The sequence below is a fragment of the Phyllostomus discolor genome, chromosome X, assembly GCF_004126475.2.
Source record: "Phyllostomus discolor isolate MPI-MPIP mPhyDis1 chromosome X, mPhyDis1.pri.v3, whole genome shotgun sequence".
In the NCBI taxonomy this organism is placed as follows: Eukaryota; Metazoa; Chordata; class Mammalia; order Chiroptera; family Phyllostomidae; genus Phyllostomus; species Phyllostomus discolor.
In genome coordinates this window covers 30,681,300-30,695,221 of record NC_050198.1, presented here as the reverse complement: position 1 = coordinate 30,695,221, position 13,922 = coordinate 30,681,300, and the positions used below count along the sequence as shown (strand labels likewise).

Sequence of the window (13,922 nt, the reverse complement as noted above, 5' to 3'; positions counted from 1 at the left end):
CCAGGGTGTATCTTGTTTTAATTTACATTTTCCTAATGGCTAATGTTGTAAAGCATCTTTTCTTATGCCATCTACATATATTCTTTGGCACTGTTCATAGTTTTGGCCTATTTTAATCTTTTTTTTGTGTGTTCTTGAGTTGTATTTTAATATTTTTTGAGTATAAATCCTTTATCAGATAAGTAGTTTGAAATATTTTCTCCCTGTCTGTGGCTTGTCTTTTCATTTCCTTAATGGTGTCTTTTGAAGGGTAGAACTTTTAGATGTTGATAAAGTCCAATTTATCAGTTTTTTCCTTCATGGTTTGCACTTTTTGTTTCCATCTTAATACATCCTTAGTAGGTTAACTGTTTTGTGTATAAACTTAACAGCTCTTACAGTCATTAGTCAGCACTTGACTCTTAAGATAATAAAGGTGAATATATTGCTGAACAGACTAATTTCTACATATAAAACACATAAGGCTATTTGTTTTCCAAGTTACAAATAGACTTAATAACAAATACAAATGGCATGCTTTGTTTATGTTATCATGTTGGTATGCTGGTCACATGTGATAACAAACTCTACCATCACATGGTTATCGCTCACAAACAGTTAAGGAATACCAAAAATGACACTGCATGAGACATTCCGTTACTTTTGAAGACTGAATTTGATTTTTCCTAAGTCAAACTTTAGGATATTCCTAATTTATATAGGTTGATTTCTTGTATTTATTTTGGTATTGTCTATTAATTACAGATTTCAATCTTTGTATAAAGAGACCCTAGTAAGCCCAATCATGGTTTTCACAAAGCAAAGTCATGTGTTGAATACCCAAGCATTTGTGACTATCGTACAGAGACACAGACCCCACTCACAAGGACTTCTATGGGAACACTATATAGAAGGGGTTGTTAATAGATGAGCTTTATGATTCCTCTGGGGCTTCTTTTTCTCTTCAGGTATGGATGAGGCTTGTGGTCTTTAACATTTCAAGAGCGTCCTCATTGTCATCCAGACATTTCGACCTTTAAAATTACATAACTTTCAGATTAATTGTCGACCTACCTTTCTTAGTTTCTTAAATGTAGTTAATGTTTTGCTGAGTTTTTAGTGTTTAAGGAACTATGCTGGGGTGTCAGGTGGTGGAAAAAGGAAACAAAGAAAAGGTTTCTGCCTCCAATGAGTTGACACTCTGAGTAGAGCACAACTGTGTACACTGAACCAAAAACCAAGTCAGGCTGTGTGGCTGGGGTTAGGGCACATGGGATCGATTGTAGATGTAATACAGGAAACATATTCAGGGAACAAATTGTGGGCCTCAATTGCTCTTTTGGTGCTTTGAGGCTCCATTCTATTAAAGTATGTGTTGGCATTTGTGACTAAAGGCTTGGGTTGATTTAGGGCTGCCTAAGAATGATGTTTGTCCCCTATATTCTGTATCTTTGAAAGCAGTAAAGATAATTGGAGTATATAGTGTCTGCTTCAGTTGTAGTGTGGAGCTGCACCTAGCTTGGCATGTGGACCATTGGCCTGCATGAGGGTGGCATAAAAGGTTGGTGGCAAAAGGAACTGTGGATTCTCTGTATCAGTAAGACCCACAAACATCTTGGCTCTCACTGTAGCAGTCATACAGAATTTGTGTGGGTGAGGAGACAGAAGAAGCTGTGTACTTGGGTGGCTACTGGGTCTCCCATGGACATGGAGCTCCTATCCCTTATGTATTTCCTGTCCTATATTATTCTCTAAAGCTAAGCAAATCTACTAACTGAAAACCTGTTTAGATCCTGGAAATCTGTTTGTTGGCTTGAATCCATCACTGCAGCTGTGCTGCCGCACTGATGCCTTGAATGAAAGGTTAGCAGTATGAGCCCTGGCTGGTGTGGCTCAGTGGATTGAGCACTGGCCTGTGAACTGAAAGGCTGCTAGTTCAATTTCCAGTCAGGGCATATGCCGGGGTTGCCGGCCAGGTCCCCAGTACAGGGCCTCGTGAGGCAACTGATATCTCCTACACACTGGTGCTTCTCTCCTCTTTCTCCCTCCCTCCCTTCTCCTCTCTCTAAAAGCAAATAAATAAAATCTTTTTAAAAAAAGGTTAGCAGTAAGAGGTGGGGAGATATCTTTAGAGCAGTCATATGGAAGATGATGGGGACCTGAATTGGGGTTGCAGCAATGAGAAGGTGAGAATGGTGAACATCTACACCCATGACAAGAGCTGAGACTTCTGTTAGAAGTTCAGGCAAATGGTCTGGGGCAGGAGGGAGAATAACACTCTAACTATAGCTCTTGTCAGAGGTCTGAATGGTGTCATGGGCTCTTTCTAGGGTGTAAACATTTTTATTTTTTTAATTTAAAAATAATTTAATAAACAGAATGTGATATTTGCCAAACACTATTCTGGACACTTTATACATATTAATTCATTTAATTCCTAATAACTGAATGCCTTTTATACTTTATTGATAAGAAAATAGTGGCACAAAAAAGTAAAATAACTTGTTTGAGGTCATCTAGCTTGAACCTAGGCAATCTGACTCCAGAATCCCTGCCATGAACCCTTCCAATTCCTCTAGCTTCTTTTCCACATTCTTCCTCATAGGAAATGAGTGGAATTAATAGTTTTTTGAAATGCCATTGTTGATAACTGAGTCAGAATGCTTATGCAGGTTAGACCTGCACAGGGTTATGTCATTGAGCAATTTCTAGAGAGCACAGACTCCTTACACAGTATGTAAGTGAGGATGGCTTGTACCCATGTCCTACTACCAGGAAAGGCCTGTGCTACAGTTGTAGGACCTCACTGAACATCTATTTGACCCCTTTTATACTGAGACAGCCTCTTCCTCAAAATTCCTAGGATCAGAAGGTGTATCTTCCCTTCCTCTTAGCATCCATTGCAGGGTTTGCAGCTTTGATACTCCAGCAGTCTCCTGCTTTGCCTCTTCATAAGGGAGGGAATGAGTTTACTTTGGGAGAAAACCCAAGCAAGGCCTGAGCAATAGGTGTGCACTTGATGCTTGCTTAGGGATTTGGACATTGCTTTTGTTGTAGTTTTTTTCTTTTGCCTTCTCTTGTAAAAAACTCATTGTTAAAACATGGGCTTCCTACCCTGGCCTTTTAATCATAACAAAGAAAGCAAATTGTATTATAAAAAATGAATTATTACATTACTTCTTACATCATCAAGTCCACCAGTTATGTGTGGTGGTGATTTATATATTTATTCTGCTTTGTTTTTGCTTGGTGCATAGAGAAAAGGTAGCTTTTTCATTATGATTTTTAGTCTTTGCCAGAAAGCAGTGACTTGGTTTCTAGGTTGACACTGTCAGCAAGCAGTCTGACATTTTATAACAGTACTCCAGCTTCCTCACACTGCTGGCTGAGCAGAGGTTGCTGAAATATATCAATCAAGTTGTTGGTATTTTCATTGCCATATTTTGTACTGAATGAAGCATTCTGTGACTGAAGCTGTCAGTGACAGTTGTTTCCATGCAGTGGCCTAACACAACAGAAGAATACCTGCTTATGAAGGAAGAATCTTCTGGAGCTTTCCCCTACAACTCTGCTTTGAGCTCACAGCAGAATCCTTGTATGGCATCTAGTAAATTGCATCCTCATTGTTATGATGACCTGTATGCACAAAGAAGGAATAATTTTGCCAAAGTTTTGGAGCTCTCAAACCACCTACTTAACATCATTTTTAATGGTTTCATTGGTATACATAGTTGTGAATCAGTATTCATATCTATCTTCTCCTCTGCTCCCCTCCCTCCCCTGTCCTCCCCTCTCTCTCTCCAAGCTTTTACATACTTTGTTGCTTTAAGGGCCAAACAAAGTAGCATTTGGTCAGTTGAAAGCACCTCATTGAAAATGCATCACAGTGCTGTCAAGTGATACCAGTCACTTGATTTGATGACAGGAAGGACAATCTTTGGATGATGTTGCTTAGGCCACCTGCTCATTTATTTAAAGGGTCCCTTCACACATCATTGATGAAAGAAGGCATGAGCATAGGACTGTGGCACACACTGGGTGGTTGCTAAGTGCTTACCCATGAGAACAGGTGGAGTAGTAAATCAGTAGTAAGTCAGGAAGGGAGTGAGACCAGCCTGCCTCATCCTCCCTATGACTCCTGTAAACTTGATGTGCTGAGCCACTGCCCCCATGAGCATACACTGTATCTCTTTCAAATGTGGAGTTGATTTATGTATTTCATGGTATGGGTCAGTAATCAAAACTCTCACAGTCCCAAACTATAGCACAATAGTTTGATTCCCTGCATTCCTGGCCTGGCAACCTATGAGGTTCTGAGATAAAGCTGAGGATTCAGGGAGCTGGCTTTAACTATGTAGCAGAAAAAAAGAAGGAGCTCCTACCCTTGGCAACAGCATGGATGGAACTGGAGAGTATTATGCTAAGTGAAATAAGCCAGGTGGTGAAAGACAAATATATGATCTCACCTATAAGTGGAACCTACTCAACAAACAAACAAGCAAGCAACATATAACCAGAAACACTGAAATTAAGAACAAGGTGACAGTAACCAGAGGGGAGATGGGAGGGGATAATGGAGGGGAAAGGGTGAAAGATGAAGTCAAGGAACATGTATAAAAGACCATGGACAAGGAAAATAGCAGGGGGAGGGTTAAATATGGGAGAGGGAGGAACAACTGTCATTGAACAACATTAAAAAATTAAAAAATTATGATTACTAATCCAGAGTAAATGAAAACTTGATTTCTTAGAAATAGTACTGCACCTCCATATTTCTACGTATACCCTTCAATCAGTTTTTAAAAAATTAATTATTCATACTTTTTTAACATTCCTGTATGTAAAAGAAATTGCTTCATTACAACACTATTGTTATCCCAATATTTTAAAAAAGATTTTATTTATTTATTTTTAGAGAGGGAAGGGACGGAGAAAGAGGGAGAGAGAGAAACATCAATGTGCGGTTGCTGGGGGTCATGGCCTGCAACCCAGGCATGTACCCTGACTGGGAATCGAACCTGCGACATTTTGGTTCGCAGCCCATGCTCAATCCACTGAGCTACGCCAGCCAGGGTTATTCCAATATTTTTCTTGAGCCTCTCAACACCCTTCACTCTCTATCGTTACCTTGACTACCCCTCCCCTCTACCCAGCACCTAAGAGCAGGGGTCATACCATGGGGTCATGAACAGTGGCATAGTCTTATCTGACCTTCTGTTTCTAGGATTTCACTTTGTAGAATATTGGTAGGATGCTTGCAAACACAACATCAGTGGTCTGGGATGCGTCAGTGGCAGAATGAATCTTCTTTTTCCTGTAGTACTCTACCAGCAGGGTAGTCTGAGTATGGTAAGTCTCCAGGCAGATTTTCAAGGCCTTCTCATTATCATCTGATAGGTGGCCCAAGAGTTCCCCAGTGATGTCATCTTTGATGGATTCCTTTGAGGGGTTGAACTTCTCATGGTAGGAACAGCCCTTAGGTGGTGAATAAGCCTTCCTGTGATTCTCTGGTTTAGCAGAGTCTGGGATGCAGAATTTAATCACAGGATCAAGCCTCTCTATCTTCTTCTCCATGAAGTTGTCAAGCATTTCTGCCTGGCTCACAGTCTAAGGGAAGCTATCTAGAAGAAAAACATCTTTGCATGAAGGGCTGTCCAAATTTTTCTCCATAAGTTCCACTACCACTTCATTGCTCACCAGTTTTCTGGTATCCATAATTGTTGTCAGCTTTTTTCCACAGCTCTGAGCCAGAAGCCACCATGGCCCTCAGGGTTTCCCCAATAGCCAGATGGCATGTATAAGTGTTTGGCCAATTTGGGTGCCTGGGTACCCTTGGGCAGCCCCAGCAGCATGGCCGGCATGCCTTTAGGACTCTCTGGAGCAGGTTCAGCTGTGGGCACATTGGGAGCCACAGCACCTGAACCCTCTCACCATCATTCATATCTTATTTGATTACTTTCCTTAATAGTGCAATTCTTTATGTGTATTACTTAAATTAAACATCATAAATGGGGTTGATAAAACTCTTTTCTTGCTTCACTGAAGTTTAGTTTTTTTTTTTTTTTAAGATTTTATTTATTTATTTGCAGAGAGGGAAGGGAGGGAGATAGAGAGAGAGAGAAACATCAATGTGCGGTTGCTGGGGGTCATGGCCTGCAACCCAGGCATGTACCCTGACTGGGAATCGAACCTGCGACACTTTGGTTCGCAGCCCACGCTCAATCCACTGAACTATGCCAGCCAGGGCTTGAAGTTTAGTTTTTATAAATCTTAGAATAATTCAAGTAAGTATGGTTTGGGGAGGAAATAGTTCTTGTACAGGAAAAACTCCATTGTGCTCCATTTTTCTGCAAATAACTATTAGTTAGGTTAACAAACATTGTCACAGAGACAAAGTGTTTTTTCAAAAAGCCATATATCACTGCATTTATATTTATAAAAGCTATGAACAAATAGGTATTTTCCCCTTATTAGGAGGACAAATGGTTAGAAATTAAGGCAGTGACAATTCTAAAACATAATGAAACTCTAAGTGAAGGCTTTATGTTTATTTTCAAACCCATATTCATAGGCTACTTATGTGTGGAACGCTTTTGCATTTTGAGGCAAAGTAAAATTAAAGCTATTGTTGTCACTGGTATCTAGTCCACACCACCATGAACAACAAAAAAATAAAGACAAGTTTTTTTTAAAGCACAGGATCATCAAAATAGATTTTTGGTTTATTAACACTTAGACTACAATAGGAAACCCATATTTATTCTAGTGTTTATTTGATGAATAGTTCAGACTATGAAGTTATATGTTGATTGAGGATGTGGGAAGCAGGTGTAAAAAATTGCTTCTTGCTGATGAATGTTACCAACTGCTTTCATTAACTGCATTTACAACAATATATGAGTATAATCATCTCTTCTTTTTGTTTACTTATTTATAGCTACTCTTCCCTACCTGCACTGGACTGTAATATCCATAAAGGCATGATCTTTGATTGCTTGGGTCATGATTGCTCAAAGATAGGTTGCATGAGAGTTTCCATAGTCTTTGGTGTGCTGGTGGGGAAGCATGGAGGGAAGGTCATTTCTCAGTTCTTGGCCTTAACTTCAGAAGCTAGGCTGTGTCGTGATAATTATACTAATTTAAAACTGTGCAGCATCTGAAGATGTCTCTATGGAAACTGAATTTCAAAGCAAATTTATTTATGTCTTGGAAACTTAATGGATGAATGTTTTTAAAGATTTTATTTATTTATTTTTAGACAGAGGGAAAGGGAGGGAGAAAGAGAGGGAGAGAAACATCAATGTGTGGTTGCCTCTTGTGCACCTCCTACTGGGGACTTGGCTCACAACCCAGGCATATGCCCTAACTGGGAATCTAACCAGCAACCCTTTGGTTCACAGGCTTGTGCTGAATCCACTGTACTACACCATCCAGGGCTGGATGAATTTTTAAAAAGAGAACCATTTGCTCCTAGCTTTGGAAGCTAGAAAAACTAGAGGCTGAGGGGTGTGCCATTTCCCTCGGCTCTTATTCTCTTGAAGTTTTTATTTCTATATAGGTTAGCATGACCAAAAGGAACTATTGCATCTTTGAAAATTACACTCTTCTCCTGGATGATTAGCTGGTAGAACACACAAGATGTGTCTTCTACCATTTGAGAGACACATCTCAAATAAAGAAAGAAACTGTTAATAAAGTTTCTGGCAAATCTCATTAATGACTCAATTTTAGAAGTAGAAAAAACCTTATCTATTAGAGCTGTTGAATCTAAGCAGGCTATTATATTAAATTCTAGTAGGGACAAAAATTATTTCCTAGAATTTTGTACAGTCAACTCAAAGTTAAATTTTATCTTCAAATTGGATCACTAAGATAATCAACACAGTTGGTAGCACTGGGAAAAGACAAGATATGAGGGTGATGAGATGCCCACTTAGTGGTACCACATTTTTGTGCTTGAATCAAGTAATTTCTCATGTGCTTTCTGAGAAAACACTTGTTTGTGATTTTAGAACTTCTCTTTGGAAGGCAAGAATTTACATATCAGAATCTTTGATTGTTTATAACAAATATCTTTGTAATGAACACACCTGGAGCTGTAGTTTACAGAGTTATTAAATTGCCAGCTCACTGAGGTCCTCGTTAATGACCTTAGTCACATTGGTCATTTATCTGGTTCCTGTTAGAAACCTGGCTAAAATTTTTGGTATTTGAGAAATGTTCTTAAAGAATATATTATTAATTCTTCAAATATAATTTCAGTCAGGCTTCCAGCCAAGATATAGGTGTAGGTAGATACACTTTGCCTCCTTGCACAACTAAAAGAAGGACAACAACAAATTTAAAAACAAAAGCAACCAGAACTTTCAGAAAATTGAATTGGATGGAAGTTTGAAAATCAAGGAGTTAAAGAAACAATCACCCAGACTGGCAGAAGGGGCAGAGACGGGCAGCCTGGGCAGAGAGGATTTGCAACAAGGTGGCAGTGTACAAACTGGGCTGGGGAGACAGAAGCTGATAGTCCCACATTTGTGTGCAGATAAATTGGGAAGAATAACTGGGGAGCAAGACAGAGCATGCAACCCAGGGTTCCAGCACAGGAAAAGAAAGCCTCAAAACCTCTGGTGGTAAAAACCTGTGGGGGTTGCAGCAGTGGAAGAAACTCCCAGCCTCACAGGAGAGTTAATTGGAGAGACCCACTGGGTCCTAGAACATACACAAACCCATTGACCTGGGAATCAGCACCAGAAAGGCTCAATTTCCTTGTTGGTAGTGGGGTAAATGACTGAAAGTGGGATGATTGCTGAGCAAGTGGCATTGTTCCCCTCTGACCCTCCTCCTCTACAGACAGTGCCACAGAACAGCAATGTGGTGTGCTCCACTCTGGCTAATACCTAAGGCTCCATCTCTTACAACATAACAGGCATGCTGAGACAAAGAAATATGGCCCAAATGAAAGAACAGATCAAAACTCCAGAGAAACAATTAAGTGACAAAGAGCCAACCTATCAGATGCAGAGTTCAAAACACTGGTAATCAGGGTGCTCACAGAAATGGTTGCGTATGGTTGCAAAATAGAGGAAAAAGTGAAGGCTATGCAAAGTGAAATAAAGGAAAACGTATAGGGAACCAACAGGGAAGGGAAGGAAACCGGGACTCAAATCAATGATTTAGACCAGAAGGAAGAAATAAACATTCAACCAGAATAGAATGAAGAAACAAGAATTCAGAAGAATAAGGAGAGGCTTAGGAACCTCCAGGACAACTTTACACATTACAACATCTGAATCATAGTGGTGCCAGAAGAAGACAAAGAGCAAGAAATTGAAAACTTATTTGAAAAAAATAGTGAAGGAGAACTTACCCAATCTGGCAAAGGCAGTAGACTTCCAGGGAATCCAGGAAGCTCCAAAAGTCCCAAGGAAGCACACAAGGTGCATCATAATTACAGTGGCCAAGATTAAAGATAAGGAGAGAATCTTGAAATCAGCAAGGGAAAAGGAGACAGTTACCTACAAAGGAGTTCCCATAAGACTATCAGCTGATTTCTCAAAAGAAACTTTACAAGCAAGAAGGGGCTGGCAAGAAGTATTCGAAGTCATGAAAGGCAAAGACCTCCATCCAAGATTACTCTATCCAGCAAGGCTATCATTTAGAATGGAAGGGCAGAGAAAGTGCTTCCCAGATAAGATCAAGTTAAAGGAGTTCATCCTCCACAAGCCCTTATTATATGAAATGTTAAAGGGACTTTTCTAAGAAATAGAAGAAGATCAAAGCTATGAACAGTAAAATGACAACAAATTGACAACTATCAACCTCTGAACCTAAAAAACAAAAGCAAAAACTAAGCAAACAATGAGAACTGGAACAGTATCGAAGAAATGGAGATCCCATGGAGAAATGGAGACCCCATGGAGGGTTGTCAGCGGGGAGGTGGTGGGTGGAAAATGGGGGAAAAGGTACAGGGAATAAGAATGATTGGTGTGTACAAAATAGATAGGGGGAGGTTAAGAACAGTATAGGAAATGGAGAGGTCAAATAACTTATATGTACGATCCATGGGCATGAACTAAGGTGGGCAAATGCTGGTGGGTAGGGTGTTGCAGGGAAGAGGGGAATAAATGGGAGAAAGAAAATGGGATGACTGTTATAGCATAATCAATAAAATATACTCGAAAAAGTAAAAAGAAAGTAATTTCAGTCAGAAAAATCTGGTAATGGTAAATGGACCATATTATTTTGCCCTCCAATATTCCACCCCCAGAATTGTCCTTATAGAATCAAACTAACATTATGTTTATAGTATTCTCTGAGGGCTACTTATATGTGGAATGCCTTGGTATTTTGTAGAAAATGTTAGGGTTATTGTTGATCTGAGTGGTTCCCCTCCTAATTTCCATAAAACCCTGCCACTGATTCTTAGAGCACATAAAAAATAGGTTTTTAATTTATCAAGCCTTAAGCTAGAATAGGAAACTCATGTTTAGTCTCATGTTTCTCATTTTTGCTCTTGTTTTGTGCTTCAAAAGTGCACAATTTTAAGTTAATTTTGTGTGGTTTTCTTCAGGTAATTTCTTTGGTTGATTATGGCTTTTTTTTCTGTCCTTTTTATTACTGTGTTCACTGATGTTCTACCTGGATTTATATTTTTACTTTAAGTCATTTTAATCAGTTGGATAAATAAAGTATGTTTCTAAGGAGAATGAAGATTTTGGATGACCCTACTTCACTGTTTGTTAGGATATTTAAGAGAAGGACTGCTTAGACCTCCTTGAACAGTATTTTTTCCTTAATGACTTTAATACTTTATTACCCAAACAGAATAGAAATTGCCAAAAGAAATATTAGGGCAATTTTTAAAAATTATTATTATTTTTAATAATTATTTTATTGTTGTTCAATTACAGTTGTCTGCATTTCCCCACAACCACTCCCTCCCCCACCCCAGACAAACCCACCTTCCCCCCTTGCTTCCATTCTCCCCCCAGTTTTGTCTATGTGTCCCTCATAGTACTTTCTGAAAACACTTCCCCTCATTATCCCCTCCCACCTCCCCTCTGGTTACTGTCAAATTGTTCTTAATTTCTATGTCTCTGGTTATATTTTCTGTGCTATTTTCTTTTGTTGATTATGTTCCAGTTAAAGTTGAGGTCATATGGTATTTGTCCCTCACTGCCTGGCTTATTTCACTTAGCATAGTGTTCTCCAGTTTCATCCATGCTGTCAAAAAGGGTAGGAGCCCCTTCTTTCTCTCTGCTGCATACAATTCCATTGTGTAAATGTACCATAGTTTTTTGATACACTCATTTGCTGATGGGCATTTAGGCTGCTTCCAACACTTGGCTATTGTAAATTGTGCTGCTATGAACATTGGGGTGCACAGGTTCTTTTGGATTACTGTTTCAGGGTTCTTAGGATATAATCCTAGCAGTGGAATTGCCAGGTCAAAAGGCAGTTCCATTTTTAGTTTTCGGAGGAAATTCCATACTGTTTTCCACAGTGGCGGCAACAGTCTGTATTTTCTGCACCCACCAACAGTGCACTAGGGTTCCCTTTTCTCCACATCCTCTCTAACGTTCGTTGTTTGTTGATTTGTTTACATGATTTCTTTATGATGAGATTTTGTTTACATCATTTCTTTATGATGTAAACAAATCAACAAACTCTGTATGTCCTCCTTTGAGAAGTGTCCCAGTCCTTTGCCCATTTTTAAAAAAAGATTATTTATTTATTTATTTATTTTTAGAGAGGGAAGGGAGGTAGAAAGAGAGAGAGAGAGAGAGAGAGAGAGAGAGAGAGAGAGAGGGAGAGAGAGAAACATCAATGTGCGGTTGCTGGGGGTCATGGCCTGCAACCCAGGCATGTACTGTGACTGGAATCGAACCTGCGACACTTTGGTTCACAGCCCGCGCTCAGTCCACTGAGCTATGCCAGCCAGGGCCCTTTGCACATTTTTTAATTGGGTTCCTTGTTTTCTTAGAGTGGAGTTGTGTGAGTTTTTTAATATATTTTGGAGATGAAACCCTTGTCTGAGGTATTATTGACAAATATGTTTTCCCATACGGTTGGTTCTCTTTTTATTTTTATTTATTTATTTTTTTTTATTTTAATCATTGTTCAAATACAGTTTTCTCCTTTTTACTCCCAATCCAGTCCGCCCTCCCACCTCTTTTTATTTTAATACTATTTTGTTTAGCCATTGCAGAAGCTTTTTATTTTGATGAGATCCCATTTGTTTATTCTTTTCTTTATGTCCCTTGCTCTAGGGGACATATTAGTGAAAATGTTGCTGCATGTAATATCTGAGATTTTCCTGCCTATGTTCTCCTCTAGGACTTTAATGGTGTCACGACTTGTATTTAATTATTTTATACACCTTGAATTTATTTTTGTGTATGGTGTAAGTTGGTGCTCGAGTTTCATTTTTTTGCATGTAGCTGTCCAGTTCCCCCAACACCATTTGTTGAAGAGGCTATTTTTACTCCATTTTATGTTGCTGCTCCCTTTGTTGAATATTAATTGACCATAGAGACATGGGTTTATTTCTGGGCTCTCTGTTCTGTTCCATTGGTCTATATGCCTGCTTTTGTAGCAGTACCAGGCTCTTTTGATTACAGTGGCCTTTTCATACAGTTTGGTATCAGGTATTGTGATCCCTCCTTCTTTGCTCTTCTTTGTCCAAATTGCAGCAGCTATTCAGGGTCGTTTATGGTTCCATATACATTTTTTGAAGTGTTTGTTCTATGTCTGTGAATTATGCCACGGGTACTTTAATAGTGATTACATTGAATCTGTAAATTGCTTTGTGTAGTATGGACATTTTCATGATGTTAGTTCTTCTGATCCATGAACACAGTGTATGTTTCCATTTGTTTGTGTCTTCCTTGATTTCTTTCTTCAGTGTTGTGTAGTTTTCTGAGTACAGGTCTTTTACCTCCTTGGTTATGTTTATTCCTAGGTATTTTATTTTTCTTTTTGCTATATCCAATGAGATTTTTTTCTTAATTTCTGCTTCTGCTGTTTCATTGTTGGTATACAAAAATGCCTTTGATTTTTGGATATTGACTTTGTATCCCACTGTTTTGCCAAATTCATTTATTAGGCCAAACAGTTTTTTTGTGGAGTCTATAGGATTTTCTATGTACACTGTCATGTCATTTGCAAACAATAACAGTTTTGTTGCCTCTCCAACTTGGATGCCTTTTATTTCCTTTTCTTATCTCATCACTGTGGCTAAAACTTCCAATACTATGTTGAATAGAAGTGGTGAAAGTGGACAACATTGTCTTATTCCTGATCTTAGTGGAAAAGATTTTAGTTTTTTCCCATTGAGTATGATGTTGGCTGTAGGTCTCTCATATATGGCCTTTATTATTTTGAGGAAAGCTCCCTCTATGCCCACTTTGCTGAGTGTTTTTATCATAAATGGGTGCTGTACCTTATCAAATGCTTTTTCTGTATCAATTGATATGATCGTGCAATTTTTGTCTTTTGTTTCATTTATGTGATGTATTACATTTATTGATTTGCAAATATTGAACTGTCCTTGCATTTCTGGGATGAATACCACTTGGTGATGGTATATGATGTTTTTAATGTATTGTAGGATGCAGTTTGCCAATGTCTTGTTGAGGGTTTTAGCATCTATGTTCATCAGCGATATTGGCCTGAAGTTTTCTTCCTTTGTTGTGTCTTTATCAGGTTTTGGGTTTAGGATGATGCTAGCTTCATAAAAAGAGTTTGAGAATCTTACATCATTTTTGATATTTTGGAATTGTCTGTGAAGGATAGGAGTTTGCTCTTCCTTAAATGCTTTGTAGAATTCTCCTGTGAAACCATACAGTCCAGGGTTTTGTGTGCCAGGAGTTTTTTGATTACTGCTTCCATTTCATCTGCTGTTATTGGTCTGTTCAGGCTGTCTGCTTCTTCTTCATTGAGTTTTG

The 13,922-nt window shown here is 38.9% G+C and overlaps 1 protein-coding gene and 1 pseudogene across 2 annotated transcripts in view; one reads left to right on the top strand and one right to left on the bottom strand.

Moving 5' to 3' along the window:
- The window catches only part of SLC9A7 (solute carrier family 9 member A7), a 181,981-nt gene that overhangs the window by 34,057 nt on the left and 134,002 nt on the right, over positions 1-13,922 (top strand). The gene's annotated exons all lie outside the window — the stretch shown is intronic.
- On the bottom strand, positions 5,100-6,016 carry LOC114504837 (annotated as a pseudogene).